At 44.9% G+C, this 18894-nt stretch overlaps 1 protein-coding gene across 1 annotated transcript in view; it reads left to right on the forward strand.

Moving 5' to 3' along the window:
* The first annotated feature begins 7406 nt into the window (after positions 1-7406).
* The window catches only part of LOC106563669 (short transient receptor potential channel 5), a 49701-nt gene continuing 38213 nt past the window's right edge, over positions 7407-18894 (forward strand). The window contains exon 1 of the mRNA XM_045690123.2: positions 7407-8043. The gene's annotated coding sequence lies outside the window, so the exon portion shown is untranslated. The remainder of the gene's footprint in view (positions 8044-18894) is intronic.

Genomic DNA, 18894 nt, shown 5'->3' on the forward strand with positions numbered 1-18894 from the left:
GGGATGTGGAGGCCCCCCAGGCCGCTCTCATGCTCAGCTCCAACAGTTCCCAGTGGGGGCTCCCATGGAGAGGGTGGGAGTGGATGTAGTTGGGCCGTTCCCCACCACAGACAGTGGAAACCGCTGGGTGCTCACAGCTATGGACTATTTCACAAAATGGCCTGAGGCCTATGCTCTGCCTGACCAGGAGGCAGAGACCATCGTCGACGCCCTGACAGCGGGGATGTTCAGCAGGTTTGTAGCTGCGGAGTCCATCCACAGCGACCAAGGCAGAAACTTTGAGTCCTGTGTGTTCGCCACCATGTGTGAGAGGCTGGGTATGCACAAGACCCGCACTACTCCTCTCCATCCTCAAAGTGATGGCCTTGTGGAGCGCTTCAACAAAACGCTTGGACAGCAGCTGGCCATCGTCTCTGCCAAACACCAGCGTGACTGGGACAAGCACCTGCCTATGGTCCTCATGGCATGCCATTCCGCTGTCCAAGACTCCACCTCCTGCACGCCTGCCCTCCTCATGCTGGGGAGAGAGATCCGCACCCCTGCGGAGATGGCGTTTGGTCGTCCCCTGGATAGCCCTCATGTTCCCCCGGGGCCGGAGTATGCCCGGAGACTCCAGGACCGCCTGGAGACAGCCCACAACTTCGCCAGAGAGCAGCTGGTGAATGCAGGTGTGAGGCAGAAGAGGAACTATGACGTGCACACCCGAGGAAGGCACTTTGTGGCTGGGGAGCTGGTCTGGGTCTACAGCCCCCTAAGGAAAAAAAGCAGATGCCCCAAGTTGGACAGTCACTGGGTGGGGCCCTGCAGCATCCTGGAGAGGGTAGGGGTGGTTGTGTACCGGGTGCAGCTTCCTTCCAGGGGGAGAAAGGTGGCACTGCACCGGGACAGGTTAGCCCCATACAGAGGGGCCGCTTCTCCCCAAACCCCAGGGACCCCCACAATTCCCCTCTCTGGCAAGGACATTCTCCAGGCACCCACCCCCAGGTGCCGTCGACAAGGCTCCAGACGGCCCACTCCCCCTGTCTCCCTCCCTGTGTCACCGCGTGGTTCCCCGGTGCCACGGACTGTATTCCCCGTTCCCGCTTCCTTGTCTCCCATATCCCTTCCTTCATCCCCTGGGTCCCAGAGGGGCAGCCCCCTGCCACGGATGGAGCCCCCTGTTTCACATCTGGACACTCTGCGACCATCACGGCCACGCAGGCAAAGGAGACCTCCGGGTCGCTTCAGAGACTTTGTTTGTTCCCTCGGGGACGAGGGACTTTGTGGTGGGGGGGCTGTGTAGCGACCCGCACAGACAGTTGTGGGTTATGTGTTAGGCTATTAGTGGGTTGTGTCGTACTTACCAGTGTTCGCGGGGTCATGCCAATCAACCTGCTATCTGCCAATCACGGGATTGCCTGGAATGTTCGGATACCGGGCAGCCTGGTGGTTGGCGGAGTGGCGTGAAGGGGGGTTGGGCAGGGGGATGGAGCATTGGAAGTTAAGACCGGGTTTAGCCATTGTTCTCTCTCTTACGTCTGGGCTTCACAAGAGAAGGTCACGGTTGGTTTGTAGTGTACCTTTCATTTATTTGGCGTGGGCTACGGCCAAACAGTAGCCTGTGTTAAGTTGGGTTAATAAACCGTCCATTCGTTAACTCCATCCTCTGTCTGGACAATTGTTCCTTCATGATCTAGTCAGGTCATTACAGTACGTTGGTGCGAAAAGTACAAATCAATCCCAGAACAACAGCTAAGGACCTTGTGAAGATGCTGGAGGAAACAGGTACAAAATTATCTATATCCACAGTAAAACAAGTCCTATATCGACATAACCTGAAAGGCCACTCAGCAACGAAGGATCCACTGCTCCAAAACCGCCATAAAAAGACAGACTACGGTTTGCAACTGCACATGGGGACAAATGGAGAAATGTCCTCTGGTCTGATGAAACAAAAATAGAACTGTTTGGCTATAATGACCATCGTTATGTTTGGAGGAAAAAGGGGGACGCTTGCAAGCCGAAGAACACCATCCCAACCGTGAAGCACGGGGGTGGCAGCATCATGTGGTTGGGGTGCTTTGCTACAGGAAGGACTAGTGCACTTCACAAAATAGATGGCATTATGATGAAGGAAAAGTATGTGTATATATTGAAGCAACATCTCAAGACATAAGCTTGGTCGCAAATGGGTCTTCCAAATGAACAATGACCCCAAGCATACTTCCAAAGTTGTGGCAAAATGGCTTAAGGACAACAAAGTCAAGGTATTGGAGTGGCCATCACAAAGCCCTGACCTCAATCCTATAGAACATTTGTGGGCAGAACTGAAAAAGTGTGTGCGAGCAAGGAGGCCTACAAACCTGACTCAGTTGCACCAGCTCTGTCAGGAGGAATGGGCCAAAATTCGGCCAACTTATTGTGGGAAGCCTGTGGAAGGCTACCCGAAACCTTTGACCCAAGTTAAACAATTAAAAGGCAATGCTACCAAATACATTTACATTTACATTTACGTCATTTAGCAGACGCTCTTATCCAGAGCGACTTAAAAATACTATTTGAGTGTATGTAAACTTCTGACCCCCTGGAAATGTGATGAAAGAAATAAAAGCTGAAATAAATCATTCTCTCTACTATAATTCTGACATTTCACATTCTTAAAATAAAGTGGTGATCCTAACTGACCTAAGACAGGGCATTTTTACTAGGATTAAATGTCAGGTATTGTGAAAAACTGAGTTTTTAAATGTATTTGGCTAAGGTGTATGTAAACTTCCGACTTCAACTGTAGATGAGGCACAGACACGGTCTCAATGGGGATAGCTGAGCTGACTACACTGACTATGCTAGTGGCAGACTCCAGTAAGCTGGCAGGGTGGCTAACAGCCTGCTGCCTGGCCTGCACCCTATCTCATTGTGGATCTAGAGGAGTTAGAGCCCTGTCTCTGTTCATAGATAAGATGAGAGCACCCCTCAGCAGGCCAGGCTTGGTCCTGTTTGTGGGTGAGTCCCATAAAGAGGGCCAATTATCTACAGATTCTATCTTTTGGGAGGGGCAGAAAACAGTTTTCAACTAGTGATTGAGTTGTGAGACTCTGCTGTAGAGCTCATCACTCCCCCTAACTGGGAGGGGGCCAGAGACAATTACTCAATGCCGACACGTATTTCTAGCTGATTTACACGCTGAAGCTATGTTGCGCTAGGTGACCTCCGACTGTTTCATCCTAACATCGTTGGTGCTGACGTGGATAACAATATCCCTATACTCTCTACACTCGCCAGTTTTAGCCTTAGCCAGCACCATCTTCAGATTAGCCTTAACGTCGGTAGCCCTGCCCCCTGGTAAACAGTGTATGATTGCTGGATGATTCGTTTTAAGTCTAATACTGCAGGTAATGGAGTCGCCAATGACTAGGGTGTTCAATTTGTCAGAGCTAATGGTGGGAGGCTTCCGCGTCTCAGACCCCGTAACGGGAGGAGTAGAGACCAGAGAAGACTCGGACTCTGACTCCGACTCGTTGCTTAATGGGGAGAACCGGTTGAAAGTTTCTGTCGTCTGAATGAGCGACTCCGGTTGAGCATTCCTACAGCATTTCCTTCCAGAAGCCATGAGAAAGTTATCCGGCTGCGGGGACCGTGCGAGGGGATTTATACTACTAACGTTATCTGTACTTACTGGTGGCACAGACGCTGTTTCATCCTTTCCTACATTGAAATTACCCGTGCCAACAATTGCGTCTGAAGCTGGGCTTGCAGCACAGCTATCCTCGCCATAAGGCGATCGTTCTCCTGTATATTATGAGTATAGCGACTGTAATTAGAAGGCATAATGTTAATGTTTCTACTTAGCTTCGGCTGGTGGAGGTTGTGTATAACCATGTCCAGATAAAGTGTCCGTGGTGAAAAAGTTGAATGAAAAAAGTTGAGCGAGGGGAAAAAAAAATATATAAAACGGTAATTAAAAAGTCAAAACCGTAAAGTTGGCAGGTAGCAAAGAAACGTTAACAACAAACCACACAGCAGCACGTTAACAACAAACCACACAGCAGCACGTTAACAACAAACCACACAGCAGCACGTTAACAACAAACCACACAGCAGCATGTTAACAACAAACCACACAGCAGCACGTTAACAACAAACCACACAGCAGCACGTTAACAACAAACCACACAGCAGCACGTTAACAACAAACCACACAGCAGCACGTTAACAACAAACCACACAGCAGCACGTAAACAACAAACCACACAGCAGCACGTAAACAACAAACCACACAGCAGCACGTAAACAACAAACCACACAGCAGCACGTTAACAACAAACCACACAGCAGCACGTTAACAACAAACCACACAGCAGCACGTTAACAACAAACCACACAGCAGCACGTAAACAACAAACCACACAGCAGCACGTTAACAACAAACCACACAGCAGCACGTTAACAACAAACCACACAGCAGCACGTTAACAACAAACCACACAGCAGCACGTAAACAACAAACCACACAGCAGCACGTTAACAACAAACCACACAGCAGCACGTTAACAACAAACCACACAGCAGCACGTTAACAACAAACCACACAGCAGCACGTTAACAACAAACCACACAGCAGCACGTTAACACGTCTACAAGTTGTGGCTCTGATGAGAGAAGCCATATCCTCTTTTAGGCTACAGTAGTTTCAGGCGTTTATTTTATGCCTGCTACATTAGGTTACCAGGGAGGTTACCAGGAAGGTTACCAGGACATGGGCGCAGGCATACCTAAACAAGGGATTAGAACCTGGCCTCAGTGATCAATTTTCTCCTCCTCTGTCTCACATGGCCAGTGTCGTCCTGGGAGGACCATATTGAAACATATGTTTGATACTGATGATCTCAGAAAGCCCTCGGTTGTTTCGGTAGTGTGTGTGCTGAGAGGCCATCAGAGTGAGACAGTGCTGCTGTCAGCTAGCTGCAGTGTGTAATGGCTCTATTGATCCCTGGGCCTTCTGTCATTACCGTCCCAGATTTCCTGGGTATCCGTCTGTACTCCTGGGGCCTGTTTGGTCAGTACACACAGGAGTGAAACCTGGGTAACCAGTGCACATCACAGCTCAAATGACAATTTAAGAGACTTTGACTGTGACTTACAGTAAAACCAGAAACAGCACTACGGGTATTTCATGTTGTTGCTGGCTCATTTAAATATACATATCATATATTTAGCCATTTGGCGTGTTGTGACCTACCTAGCAGGTTTATATTTTATATTTGGTTACATCACCACACTTACTTCCTGGATATACCACTCTCTGTTGGAAAATCGTTCATTGTGCATTGGTTTGGAATGGTTATCTAAAAGTATATCATTGCTCAGTCACACGTGGGCATATTACACAAACATAATTTGTCCAACAGACTGTGCCATAATAGCTCACAATCAACATAAACATTCGTCCAACATAAGAAGATCATTTATCAAACAAATCTCCCTCCTGTAATCTTAACCTCTTAAAATCTGTCTGCTCTTGGCCACAAGCTGCTTAATATTCCCAGATACACCAACCCCTCTAAACCAGTGTAGACGAGAGAGAACGAGGGAGAGCTTCTGTGCACCCATGACAGCATATGCCAATTGTGGCAGTATGATCTCTTGTCCCCGCCCTCTCAGAATTGAGCAGCTCTCGCTCTCTTCTTTTTGTCGTCCCTTTTCTGATTCGTGCCCCAAATATTTTCTTTGGTTATTTAAATACCTGTATTCAGATGTTTTTCCTGACAATATATAGAGCCATGTCTTTTGCCTAATTTAAATAACAATCTAATAATCAAACTTGATCAACCAAGACCAAGCTACACCCCCCCCCCCCCTCTCTTTGTTTACTGACACAATTCTTTCCTGCCTCAGACAAACGAAGAGAAACATGAAAAGCCACATCATGCAGGATTTATTTCTGTAGGAATAAATTAGAGAACAGACTCATCATATCCATTATGGATGTCAAGACCCACACGCCATCAAAGGAGCAGAGATGAGGAAACGGCACTATGGGGAAGAGAGTTTAGCCACAGGCCAGGCTGCATCTTGATGACTAACCCACATTGCCAATTTCTAATTATAGGATTTTCTAAATTCATCAAGTAATTCACTGAATCACTCTATTGATTAGGTGTGGTTGACTGGATTGCAGACTAACCAGGGATATTGTCTGAGCAGGATTTAGGCTGTCAAATAATCCCTATGTGATACAGATGTTCGATGATAATCGTTAATATGGGTAATCAATCAGGCGTCTTTCGAAGAACAACAAAATAATTCCTTTTTGTTGAAGTGAAGCAGTGTGGGACATCCTCAGATCTTTTCATCTTGTGAATACCTGCTGGCGTTACATTTGCATTCTTATTAAAACCAGTCATGTTTTTCAGAATGATAATGGTATGCCAGCGACACACGGAATCTAAGTTGGCCTGTTATTGTTTCTAGTAAATGGGCATAGTAAGTAGTTAGACACACACACACACACACACTCACCACACACAAAATGTATCAGAGCATTTATTAGAGCACCTCGTCTGCAGTGTGTCGTCTGCTGTGTGTGTCGTCTGCAGTGTGTGTCGTCTGCAGTGTGTGTCGTCTGCAGTGTGTGTCGTCTGCTGTGTGTGTCGTCTGCTGTGTGTGTCGTCTGCAGTGTGTGTCGTCTGCAGTGTGTGTCGTCTGCAGTGTGTGTCGTCTGCAGTGTGTGTCGTCTGCAGTGTGTGACGTCTGCTGTGTGTGTTGTCTGCAGTGTGTGTCGTCTGCAGTGCCACAATCCAGCCATTCCTGTATAGGTAATGTCATCTGACTGGGGAAAATGAACACCACAGTGAATCAATGCTCCCCTCACTCTCTGCTCGCCTGTCTTGCTTTCCATGAGGCTGAGCACATCGCTGGCACATATCCTCTCTCCTATAGTCATTCCAAAGGTTCTCCATTTATCCCCACAATGGGTCTCGATCCATATGGAGAGTCACCAGAATACATGGGGCTCCATTCAATTAACACAATTAGGGTAGCACAATTACAGTCTGGTTAGATACAACACAAGGTAGTCTACATTACACTCCATACAGGTTCATGTATTGATTATGCATGTAAATGTTGAACTGCAGAAGTATAAACTAAACTCTGTAGGATTGGTGGCGACGAGCAGGAAGGGGTAAAGCCATGTAAAATCCCTTGATCCTTGATTAGCCTCGGATGACTAATTTCACCTGCAATTTAGGGAGCAGCGAGAGAAAAGCTGACATCAACAGCCCCTATACAAGCAGATACTGAAGATGAATGAGTGGGGGAGAGGAGGCTGGTGTAGAAGTGATAAGGAGGGGAGACAGATCGACGGGGAGAGAGGGAGGGAGGTTTGAGAAAGACGAGCGTGAGAAAAGAGAGCGAGAAAGCAAAGCGGGGAGTCTGATGTAAGGACAGACAGAAAGACAGACAGCAGGAGGGGAGGAGCTGGCAGTTTTGACAGAAACAGAGAGGGGTTGGAGAAGGGCATCTGCCGCAGCTGCCGCTGTGACCACACTCCGCTCGACACCATGACAACCGCGGCAAACGCACGGCGAGCCCCCGGCCCTGCCGCTACACCAATCAGGGAGGAGTGAGCAGAGCACTGCAACCTGTGTGGGGTGAGACGAGCGCAGGATAACAGAACAGAGCTAGAACACCACAGACACCCCTTCTTACAGAGAGAGAAGATACCCAGCCATTTATCAGTCTCTTGTCTGATGCCAGAGAAAACCTCCTGGATTATCAGCGGTGCTCTTGTTCTTTTACCCCACAGTGGAGAGGAGTATAGGGATGGAGATTCTGGGTAATCAGCCTTCCCTGTTCCTGATTCGAGTTCTCTGCTCCATGGTGGGAGCTGAGAGACGTCTCTTGGAGGCACAGCCACCGATCATGAGGATTGGATAAGAATCCCACCAATTCTAACAGGACCACCCAATCACCATTAAAGAAAAATGATCTAGAAGTAATCAGGAAAGGGACAGACTGGTAGGGAAACACAAAGAAATAGAGAATGTAGAAAATCTGCATCAGGTAAGTTCCTCATTATCTTTTCAATACATGTGTAAACATTGCATCTCCATAGTCAGACTTAGTATGATCCAGATTCCAGGGTTAATGGTCGGCCTGGTGTGTGTCTTTCCCTTTCTGACACACTGGAAATGGTGGCTCAGTGTACATATTTAATCTGCAGGAGATCAATCAGCTGTGTTAAATTACTGCAGTGGGTTTCTTGGTAATCTTAAATAAATCTACTTTGAAACAAAAGTATACACCTAACACACATGGTTATGGGTTTATATAAATAAAGAAGACACCAGTACCATGTCAGATATGGAGTTGAAATGTATTACATTTTGAGTTTGAACCCCAATATTATACTTTATATATATCACAGAAGACTGAAATATAACAGAACCGTTTGACATAGAAACACCGGATTTTCGGCAGTTAAAAAAAGTATGTTTTATAAATTATGAAAAATATTACAAACATTCCACCCATGAGGCCACTAGGGGGTGATTTGGTCCTTCGACTGCAGGAAAGGTCTACCTAAATCCATCATTAATGCAGAAAAGAGGAAAATGGGGTATCATTCTAGTTGAAATAGATTGTGTATCTCTGTGGAAATCATCAACCATGAGTTATTGATACACCCCTTATTATTGCTGAGATAAAAACACGGGGCGTCATCTGTAGTAGTTTACCAGTAAACCTCTCTTACCACAGACAATAATCCCACTCACTGTAAAAACACCACATTGTGTTGAGAGGGCTTGTGTTTAGCCAGGCTTTGGCACATTGTGCTTATTTTAACAGAGACATGGACCCTCCTAAGCACTTCAACATGACTTGTCCTCAACCTTTTAAAAGGACTGAAACACAATTAAACAATTGGACCTGCAAGTTAATACCACACTAATGATTCTTCCTCCGTATGATTTGTAAGATAGATACAAAAGGACAGACCTCTTCCTGACTGAGTCTGTAATACCTACATGTTTCAAGCAGACCAGCATAGTCCCTGTGCCCAAGGAAGCAAAGGTAACCTGCCTAAATGATTACCGCCCCGTAGCACTCACGTCAGTAGCCATGAAGTGCTACTGAAGTGCTACTGAAGGCTGGTCATGGCTCACATCAATAGCATCCTCCCAGATACCCTAGACTCAATCCAATTCGAATACCGCCCCAACAGATCCACAGATGACGCAACCTTAATCGCATTCCACACTGCCCTTTCCCACCTGGACAAAAGGAACACCTATGTGAGAATTCGGTTCATTGACTACAGCACAGCGTTCAACACCATAGTGCCCACGAAGCTCATCACTAAGCTAAGGAACCAGGGACTGAACACCTCCCTCTGCAACTGGATCCTGGACTTCCTGACAGGGCCACCCCCAGGTGGTGAGGGTAGGCAACAACACGTCTGCTATGCTGATTCTCAACACTGGGGCCCCTCAGGGGTGTGTGCCTAGTCCCCTCCTGTACTCCCTGTTCATCCACGACTGCGTGGCCAAACACGACTCCAACACCATCATTAAGTTTGCTGACGATACAACAGTGGTAGGCCTGATCACCGGCAACGATGAGACAGCCTATAGGGAGGAGTTCAGAGACCTGGCAGTGTGGTGTGGACACAGGAAAAGGAGGGCCAAACACACCCCCATTAACAGCAGGGGGGCTGTAGTGGAGTGGGTCGAGAGATTCAAGTTCCTTGGTGTCCACATCACCAACAATCTATCATGGTCCAAACACACCAAGACAGTCGTGAAGAGGGCACGACAAAACCTTTTCCCCCTCAGGAGACTGAAAAGACTTGGCATGGGTCCCCAGATCCTCAAAAAGTTCTACAGCTGCACCATCGAGAGCATCCTGACCGGTTGCATCACCGCCTGGTATGGCAACTGCTCGTCATCTGACCGTAAGGCGCTACAGAGGATAGTGCATACGGCCCAGTACATCACTTGGGCCAAGCTTCCTGCAATCCAGGACCTATATAATAGGCAGTGTTTATTTGGTAAATATTTTCTCAACTCTTCTTGAACTGCACTGTTGGTTAAGGGCGTGTAAGTAAGCATTTCACAGTAAGATCTACACTTGTTGTATTCGGAGCATGTGACAAATACATTTTGATTTCTTCCTCATTTCTAATGCACATATTCAATCAAACTACTGTAAGAGGTGTGCTACTGTGTTCTTAGCAAGTCTACAGCCCTAATCTAATCTCACAGCACACCGCACACAGCACTAAACAAACAATCACACGTAATTTCCTTCCTCTAATCTCTTCCTCCTCTAATCTCTTCCTCCTCCTCCTCCTGTCATTAGACAGATGTTCCAAGTTCTCCAAACAGATACAACCCACTGGGCACACACTGGTGAATCAACGTTGTTTACATGTCATTTTTTTCTTTTTCTTACTTTGAACCAATGTGGAATAGACGTTGAATTGACGTCTGTGCTCAGTAATCTAAATTCAGCTTGGACGATAGCAATGTACCGCAATGCCAAATAAAACAAAATTAACCCCTGTGCAGCCTCGGACGGACATCCAGCGAAAAATCATATCGCCATTAGCATAACAAAATTTAATAATTTCAATTTATAATTTTTTTTTCTAATTATACCGTTTTATAGATACACCTCTCCTGAATTGAACCACGTTGTCCGATTTCAAAAAGGCTTTACAGCAAAAGCAAAACATTAGATTATGTTAGAGGAGTATATCGTAAAAGTAGCCACATAGCCATTTTCCGACCAACCACATGCATCACAAATAACCAAAAAACAGCTAAATGCAGCACTAACCTTTGACAATCTTCATCAGATGACACACCTAGGACATCATGTTACACAATACATGCATTCTTTTGCTCGATAAAGTTCATATTTATATATAAAAACAGCATTTTACATCGGTGCGTAACGTTGACTAACTATTTTCCCTCAAATGCATCCGATGAAACAGAGCTACAATTTACTAAATTACTATTCGAAAACATTTTTAAAATGTAATATTGTCATTCTAAGATTTATAGATGAATATCTCTTGAAAGCACCTGTAATGCCAGATTTAAAATTAACTTTACTGGGTAATCATACTTTGCGATGAAAGGGGATGCGATACTCTGAAAAATAGGCTAACGTTACATGTCAGCGCCATCTTGGAACAATCGCATATCATATCTAGTCTTGTATACTATTGTCAATAATCCCTTACCTTTGGTTGTCTTCATCAGAAAGCACTTCCAGGGATCCCAGGTCCACAACAAATGTATTTTCGTTCGAAAAAGTTCATCCATTATGTTCCATTAGCTTGTTCTTGTTAGCGCGTCTGAAGGCTGATCCAAATCCTCCGTCGGGCGCGGGACAGCCATTTCGACAAAAAGCATTTTTTTCCCATTTAGGTTCGTTCAAACATGTCAAACGTTGTATAACATAAATCTTCAGGGCCTGTTTCAACAAGAGAGCCAATAAGATTCGAGGGGGACGATTGCATTGTGTTTCAAAACGTTTCGAAAGGGGAGGGTAACCAGGGGCGCCGGCGTCATAATGGTGATGGCCCTCTCCGTGTGACCATGTTCCACAGCGTCTCATTCATTCAATTTTAACAGTAGAAGGCTCAAACCAATTTGTGAAGACTGGGGACATCTAGTGGAAGCAATAGGAAGTGCTCAATGAACCATAGCCCACGGTGGGATTAATAGGCAACGTGATGAAGTTGAGTTCGCAATTCAGAATTCCACTTCCTGTTTCCATCTGTCTCGGGGTTTTGACTGCCATATGAGTTCTGTTATACTCACAGACACCATTCAAACAGTTTTAGAAACTTTAGGGTGTTTTCTATCCCCAAGTATTAATTATATGCATATCCTAGCTTCTGAGTTTGAGTAGGAGGCCGTTTAAAATGGGCACGATTTTTTTTCAAAAATCGCTTTAGCGCCCCCTATCCTAGTTAAATAATGTACGAGGGCATTTTATGGATGATTCCATGCACACACACACACACGCACACACACACGCACACGCGCACACACACACGCACACGCACACGCGCACACGCACACGCACACACACACACACACACACACACCATTTTTGCAGATGTATATATAAAAAAGGAAATACCTAATCTACATAAGTATTCAGACCCTTTGCTATGAGACTCCAAATTGAGCTCAGGCATCCTGTTTCCATTGATCATCCTTGAGATGTTTCTACAACTTGATTGGAGTCCACCTGTGGTAAATTCAATTGATTAGACATGATTTGGAAAGGCACACACATGTCTATTTAAGGTACCACAGTTGACAGTGCATTTTAGAGCAAAAACCAAGCCATGAGGTCAAAGGAATTGTCATCGAGCTCCAAGACAGGATTGTGTCGAGGCACAGATCTGGGGAAGGGTACCAAAACATTTCTGCAGCATTGAAGGTCCCCAAGAACACATTCTTAAAATGAAGAATTTTGGAACCACCAAGACTCTTCCTGGAGCTGGATGTCCGGCCAAACTGAGGAATCGGGGGAGAAGGGCCTTGGTCAGGGACATGACCAAGAACCCAATGGTCAGGGACATGACCAAGAACCCAATGGTCAGGGACATGACCAAGAACCCAATGGTCTCTCTGACAGAGCTCCAGAGTTCCATGTCTGGAGGAAACCTGACACCATCCCTACGGTGAAGCATGGTGGTGACAGCATCATGTTGTGGGTATGTTTTTCAGCGGCAGGGACTGGGAGTTCAGTCAGGTTTGAACAAAAGATGAACGGAGCAAAGTACAGAGAGATCCTTGATAAGAACCTGCTCCAGAGCATTCAGGACCTCAGACTGGGGTGAAGGTTCAACTTCCAACAGAACAACGACCCTAAGCACACAGCCAAGACAATGCAGGAGTCGCGTCGGGACAAGTTTCTGAATGTCCTTGAGTGGCCCTGCCAGAGCCCGGATTTGAACCCGATCGAACATCTCTGGAGAGACCTGAAAATAGCTCTGCAACGACGCTCCCCATCCAACCTGACAGAGCTTGAGAGGATCTGCAGAGAAGAATGGGAGAAACTCCCCAAATACAGGAGTGCCATGCTTGTAGTGTCATACCCAAGAAGACTCAAGGCTGTAATCGCTGCCAGTGGTGCTTCAACAATGTACTGAGTTCCTTTAATTTTAATACATTTGCAAAACAGTCTAAAACCCTGTATTTGCTTTCTCATTGTGGGGTATTGTGTGTAGACTGATGAGGATTTTAAAAAAAAAAATCAATTTAAGAATAAGGCTGTAACGTAACAAAATGTGATTAAAGTCAAGGTGTTTGATTACTTTCCAAATACACTGTATATTATATATATATATGTATATATATATACACTACCAGTCAAAGGTTTTAGAACACCTACTCATTCAAGGGTTTTTCTTTATTTTTTACTATTTTCTACATTGTAGAATAATAGTGAAGACATCAAAACTATGAAATAACACACATGGAATCATATACTAACCAAAAAACTGTTAAACAAATCAAAATATATTTCATATTTGAGATTCTTCAAATAGCCACCCTTTGTCTTGATGACAGCTTTGCACACTCTTATGTGTTTTATACAGTGCATTTGGAAAGTATTCAGACCCTTTTACTTTTTCCACATTTCCACATATATATATATAGTATCTACATCTGTTACTTGTCAGAAGCCACATCACATAGATGTGCTGCATTGTCCAGATGGACGTTACATTTCCCCAAGGCTGCAGTCTCTCCATCCATCTGTGTATCTCAGGTGTGCTTTGAAATCACACCTGTGGTTCACACCTGAGACTATGTTTGAACATGCCCACTTTGAACCTACCCTCTAACTAAGCCATGTGTTACAACCAATGATTACGCCATGTACTGTAGTTAGTTCCTTGTAGTGAATACAGTAGCTAGTGCAGGAGGAATCAAATGTTCAGGCTTCTTTAGTGCTTCTAAGAATCAGCTCTTTGTCATAATTAGGGTTGCAAAGCTACCAGTAATTTACCAAAGTTACCGGAATCTTCAGTAATTTTGGTAATTAACAGAAAATCTATGGAAATCTATCGTAACTTTGTTCATTTATATTTGAATATTTGTCAGGCGTGTGCGTACTTGTGGTGAAGTCAGGTGCAGGAGAGCAGAATTGTGAACAGGCGCACACTTTATTTCGGCAGGAGAGATATACAAACAAACGCAGCTGCGTCCAAAAAACCTCCAGCCAACAAGGCAAAGTGTATAACGCGCAAAACAGTCACAACACATTTAATGTATACAAAACAGCTGATTTCACATGTGGAAAATCACATGATTTCACATGAAATGTGAAAACCTGTTTTTGGCGTCAAACTGTTTTTTTGTTTTCACGTGTGTAGTTTCATGTTATCACATGTTGCTTTACATGTTGTTACATTAACTTCACATAAGATCACGTGATCACATTAAAAAACTTTTTTTTTTTAACACTTCACGTGTTCACATGTCAAATTCATGTGGTTTTTCCATAAGGGATTAAACACCAATTGTATTCACTAATGGTGATGGTATACATTTAGAACTGCCCTGTATTTACACAGTCAGATGGAACAGAGTAAATAGGCATTTAACGGCTGGAATGCGCTTTTAACCAATCAGCATTCAGGATTAGACCCACCCGTTGTATACATTTAGAAAAATGATTTACAACTTTGTCATTCTATGTTTAATTTTAAAATTGTCTTATTTAATTATTTCATATATATTCGATGTGATAAGGCCAGTGAGAGGGACAGAGATAATTACAGACACTTTTGATAATCTGAAGTACCCAAAAGGGCCACTAGATATAGATCACATAAAATCCTTAAAAGATACTAACATTCTAGTAGTTTAGTGGTAAACTTCCTCAAATTTCCAATAATATACCTTCCCTTTGCAACCCTAGTCATAATTCTCTGTCCGCGTTGGATGCACCACACAGAGTTCACTGTAACGTGGGTGGAAAACGAACCCAACAGCGGGTGACGAGTAGAGAAAGTAATGTTTACAATAACTCATCTCTCTGAGGAGGAGTATTAGCATTGTTGTGATAATAATTAGAGTCATTGTTGAGCTTTGTGCCTAACCCAGTTGATGGGCTGTGAGAAAAAATATCTCAGGGGTAGGAAGTGTGGACGAGTCACACACAGTCGAGCGGAAGATTTGCATTTCTCATGGTGCTTCTGGTGGATTCCTCCTCTTTGCTCCTTCTCCCTCCCTCCCTCCCTCCCTCCCTCCCTCCCTCCCTCCCTCCCTCCCTCCCTCCCTCCCTCCCTCCCTCCCTCTTTCGTTCTCTCTCTCTCCTCTCTCTCTTTCTCTCTCTCTCCTCTCTCGCTTTCTCTCTCCTCTCTCTCTCCTCCTCTCCTTCTCTCTCTATCTCTCCTCTCTCGCTCTCTCCTCTCTCTCTCTCCTCTCTCTCTCCTCTCTCTCTCTCTCTTGCTCTCTCCTCTCTATCTCTCTCTCTCTCTCTCTCTCTTTCCTCCTTTCCATCATGTCTGTGATGCAGTAAACAAGCACCTTGCCTCCAATTAGCATTTCCTGAGTGGATGAGTTCTCTGTGTCTGCTTCAGGATTAAAAGCACATTCAGCCTGCTGAATTGAATTGTGGTACTTCATCTGACACATATAGGACTCCCTTGAACTTGAACTGACAGAATGCAATTTCTTAAATGAACGTTGTTTGGAGGTTTGTACGGTAGTTGTTAGTCTTAATGCCACTAGGGACACAGTCATTGACAAGATACAGTACCTAATTTTCTTCCAGATGTATAGTTCTCACCATAGTGATAGAGCCAGAAGTCTCACTCATCAAATGGCAGACCATCGATTGTCACAACTGAACACATTTGAAGGCAGTACCAGCCAACAGCTTTAATTCAACTGTTTTTAACATTCTTAACAACACTGTTCAGTGTCCTGCCTCCCTACAGTTCTATACTGTACTGGAGCAGGGAGGATGCTCCAGCCTCCCTACAGCTCTATACTGTACTGGAGCAGGGAGGATGCTCCAGCCTCCCTACAGCTCTATACTGTACTGGAACAGGGAGGATACTCTAGCCTCCATACAGCTCTATACTGTACTGGAGCAGGGATGATACTCCAGCCTCCCTACAGCTCTATACTGTACTGGAGTAGGGAGGATACTCCAGCCTCCCTACAGCTCTATACTGTACTGGAGCAGGGAGGATGCTCCAGCCTCCCTACAGCTCTATACTGTACTGGAGCAGGGAGGATGCTCCAGCCTCCCACAGCTCTATACTGTACTGGAGTAGGGAGGATGCTCCAGCCTCCCTACAGCTCTATACTGTACTGGAGCAGGGAGGATGCTCCAGCCTCCCTACACCTCTATACTGTACTGGAGTAGGGAGGATGCTCCAGCCTCCTTACAGCTCTATACTGTACTGGAGCAGGGAGGATGCTCCAGCCTCCCTACACCTCTATACTGTACTGGAGCAGGGAGGATGCTCCAGCCTTCAACATCTGCTGTATGTTTGTTCTATGGCAGCTAGTTTATGAAGTGCCAGGTATCCAGCCCCTGATGGAATGAGCCGAACCAGAAAATCCTGAATGTCAGGAGACAACTCTTGATCAATGAGTGCATTTCTATTACTGGGCATAGCAATGAAACATCAGTAGGAAATATCCACGTCCTCTCTAGTGGTTCTCTTCACCTACAGGCGGTCAGGGCCACTCTAGCAGCTCACAAGACTTCAGAAGTGCAGTGAATCGGTTGCGTTCACCATGACATTACCGAGCGCCCACAGCTGGTTCCATTGTACTTCCTCATGTATTTAATCTCCCCTGATTCACACATCCTGCACAGTTAATAGAATATCTTCGTTTCGGGTTTTGAAAAACAATCAAGTAAATTTCATTATGTTACTGTGGCGTCGCTGTATAGAAATACACTTTAAAAAAGGGTTCCAAAGGGGTTCTTCGGCTGTCCCCTTAAGATAACTGTTTTTTGGTTCCAGGTAGAACCCTCTGCCTGCGAAAGGGTTCTACCTGGAACCAAAAATAGTTCTTCAAAGGGTTCTCCTATGGGGACAGCCAAAGAACCATTTTAGGTTCTAGATAGCACCTTTTTAGAGTTTTAAGTGATAATGGTAGATAAATAGATATTTAACATGATTGAAGCAGCACTACCCTCAGTCTTGTTGTTGGTTGAAATCATAGAGATAGATAGAGGACTGTAGATGGATATAACCTGTTTTAGCATGGACATTGTCATTGAGGGCTCCTAACATTTAAAGTAGTTCCTAAGATGAGTCCTTTATTTAACTTTATGGTTGAAATGCACTTGAGAGAGAAAAATAAACTCCAGAGAAGCCAATCCATTGTAGGCTATTTGTCTTGTGGTAATTGGAGTGTGGTGTGGTGTGGTGCAGATGTGTGGTCTGTGCATCAGTCACCTCAGTAATGAGAAGCTGTGCACATGGATTGGGATGATCAACACCATGCCTCACAGTCTTTAACCTAATATCACCCATCACTTTACCACTCTGGTCACCACACTAATTATGTTACAGTATACCAGGAGCGTATATAATAATAATTATAATAATAATATGCTGTAAGATGACGCACTAGATAATAAGGAGTTATTTAGGTTTCTTTTAACAATGCCAAACTATTTTCTTTTGCCTTCAACACTATAATTGGAGTGAAGGGTAGGCTAGATAATTCAGACATCCTGTGGGATTGTCGTTAGAGATGAAGGCATCATGGATGCTGACAGGAATGCTCAGGAGCCTCTAAAGCAAAGACAATACCTGTATGTGAAACATGAAAAGGTCCAAGTGATTTGGATTTTGTTAACATATTAAATCAAATAAATTCAGACTTTATTTGTCACATGCGCCGAATACAACAATGGAGTTCAAGAAAGAGTTAAGAAAATATTTAATAAATAAACTCAAGTAAAAAATTATAAAAAGAAACAATAACAAGACCAGGGGTTAGCGGTACATTTTAGTGATTTAGCAGACACTCTTATCCAGAGCGACTTACAGTAGTGAACGCGTACATTTCATACATTTAAAAAAAATTCTGTACTGGTCCCCCGTGGGAATCGAACCCACAACCCTGGTGTTGCAAACACCATGCTCTACCAACTGAGCCACACGGGAGTCTATGTGCAGAGGTACAGGTTAGTCGAGCTAATTTGTACATGTAGGTAGGGGTGAAGTGACATAGACATGCATAGATAATAAACAGTGAGTAGCAGCAGTGTAAAAACAGATGGGGGGGTTCAATGTAAATAGTCTGGTGGCCATTTGATTAACTGTTCAGCAGTCGTATGGCTTGGGGGTAGAAGCTGTTAAGGAGACTTTTGGTTCTAGACTTGGCGCTCCGGTACCCCTTGCCGTGCGGTAGCAGAAAGAACAGTCTGTGACTTGGGTGACTGGAGTCTTTGACAATGTTTTGGGCCTTCCTCTAACACCGCCTGGTATATACTGTAGGTACTGGATGGCAGGAAGCTTGGCACCAGTGATCTGCTGGGCCATACACACTACCCTCTGTAGCGCCTTACGGTCAGATGCCGAGCAGTTGCCATACCAGGCGGTGATGCAACCGGTCAGGATGAGGGGGAAAAGGTGTTGTTGTGCCCTCTTCACGACTGTCTTGGTGTGTTTGGACCATGATAGTTTGTTGGTGATGTGTACCAACTCTCGAACCGCTCCACTACAGCCCCGTCTATGTTAATGGTGGCCTGTTCGGCCCGCCTTTTCCTGTAGTCCACAATCAGCTCCTTTGTCTTGCTCAAATTGAGGGAGAGGTTGTTGTCCTGGCACCACACTGCCAGGTCACTGAATTCCTCCCTATAGGCTGTCTCATTGTTGTCGATAATAAGGCCTAC

This window comes from Salmo salar, chromosome 11 (assembly GCF_965601325.2).
Source record: "Salmo salar chromosome 11, fSalSal1, whole genome shotgun sequence".
Classification (NCBI taxonomy): Eukaryota; Metazoa; Chordata; class Actinopteri; order Salmoniformes; family Salmonidae; genus Salmo; species Salmo salar.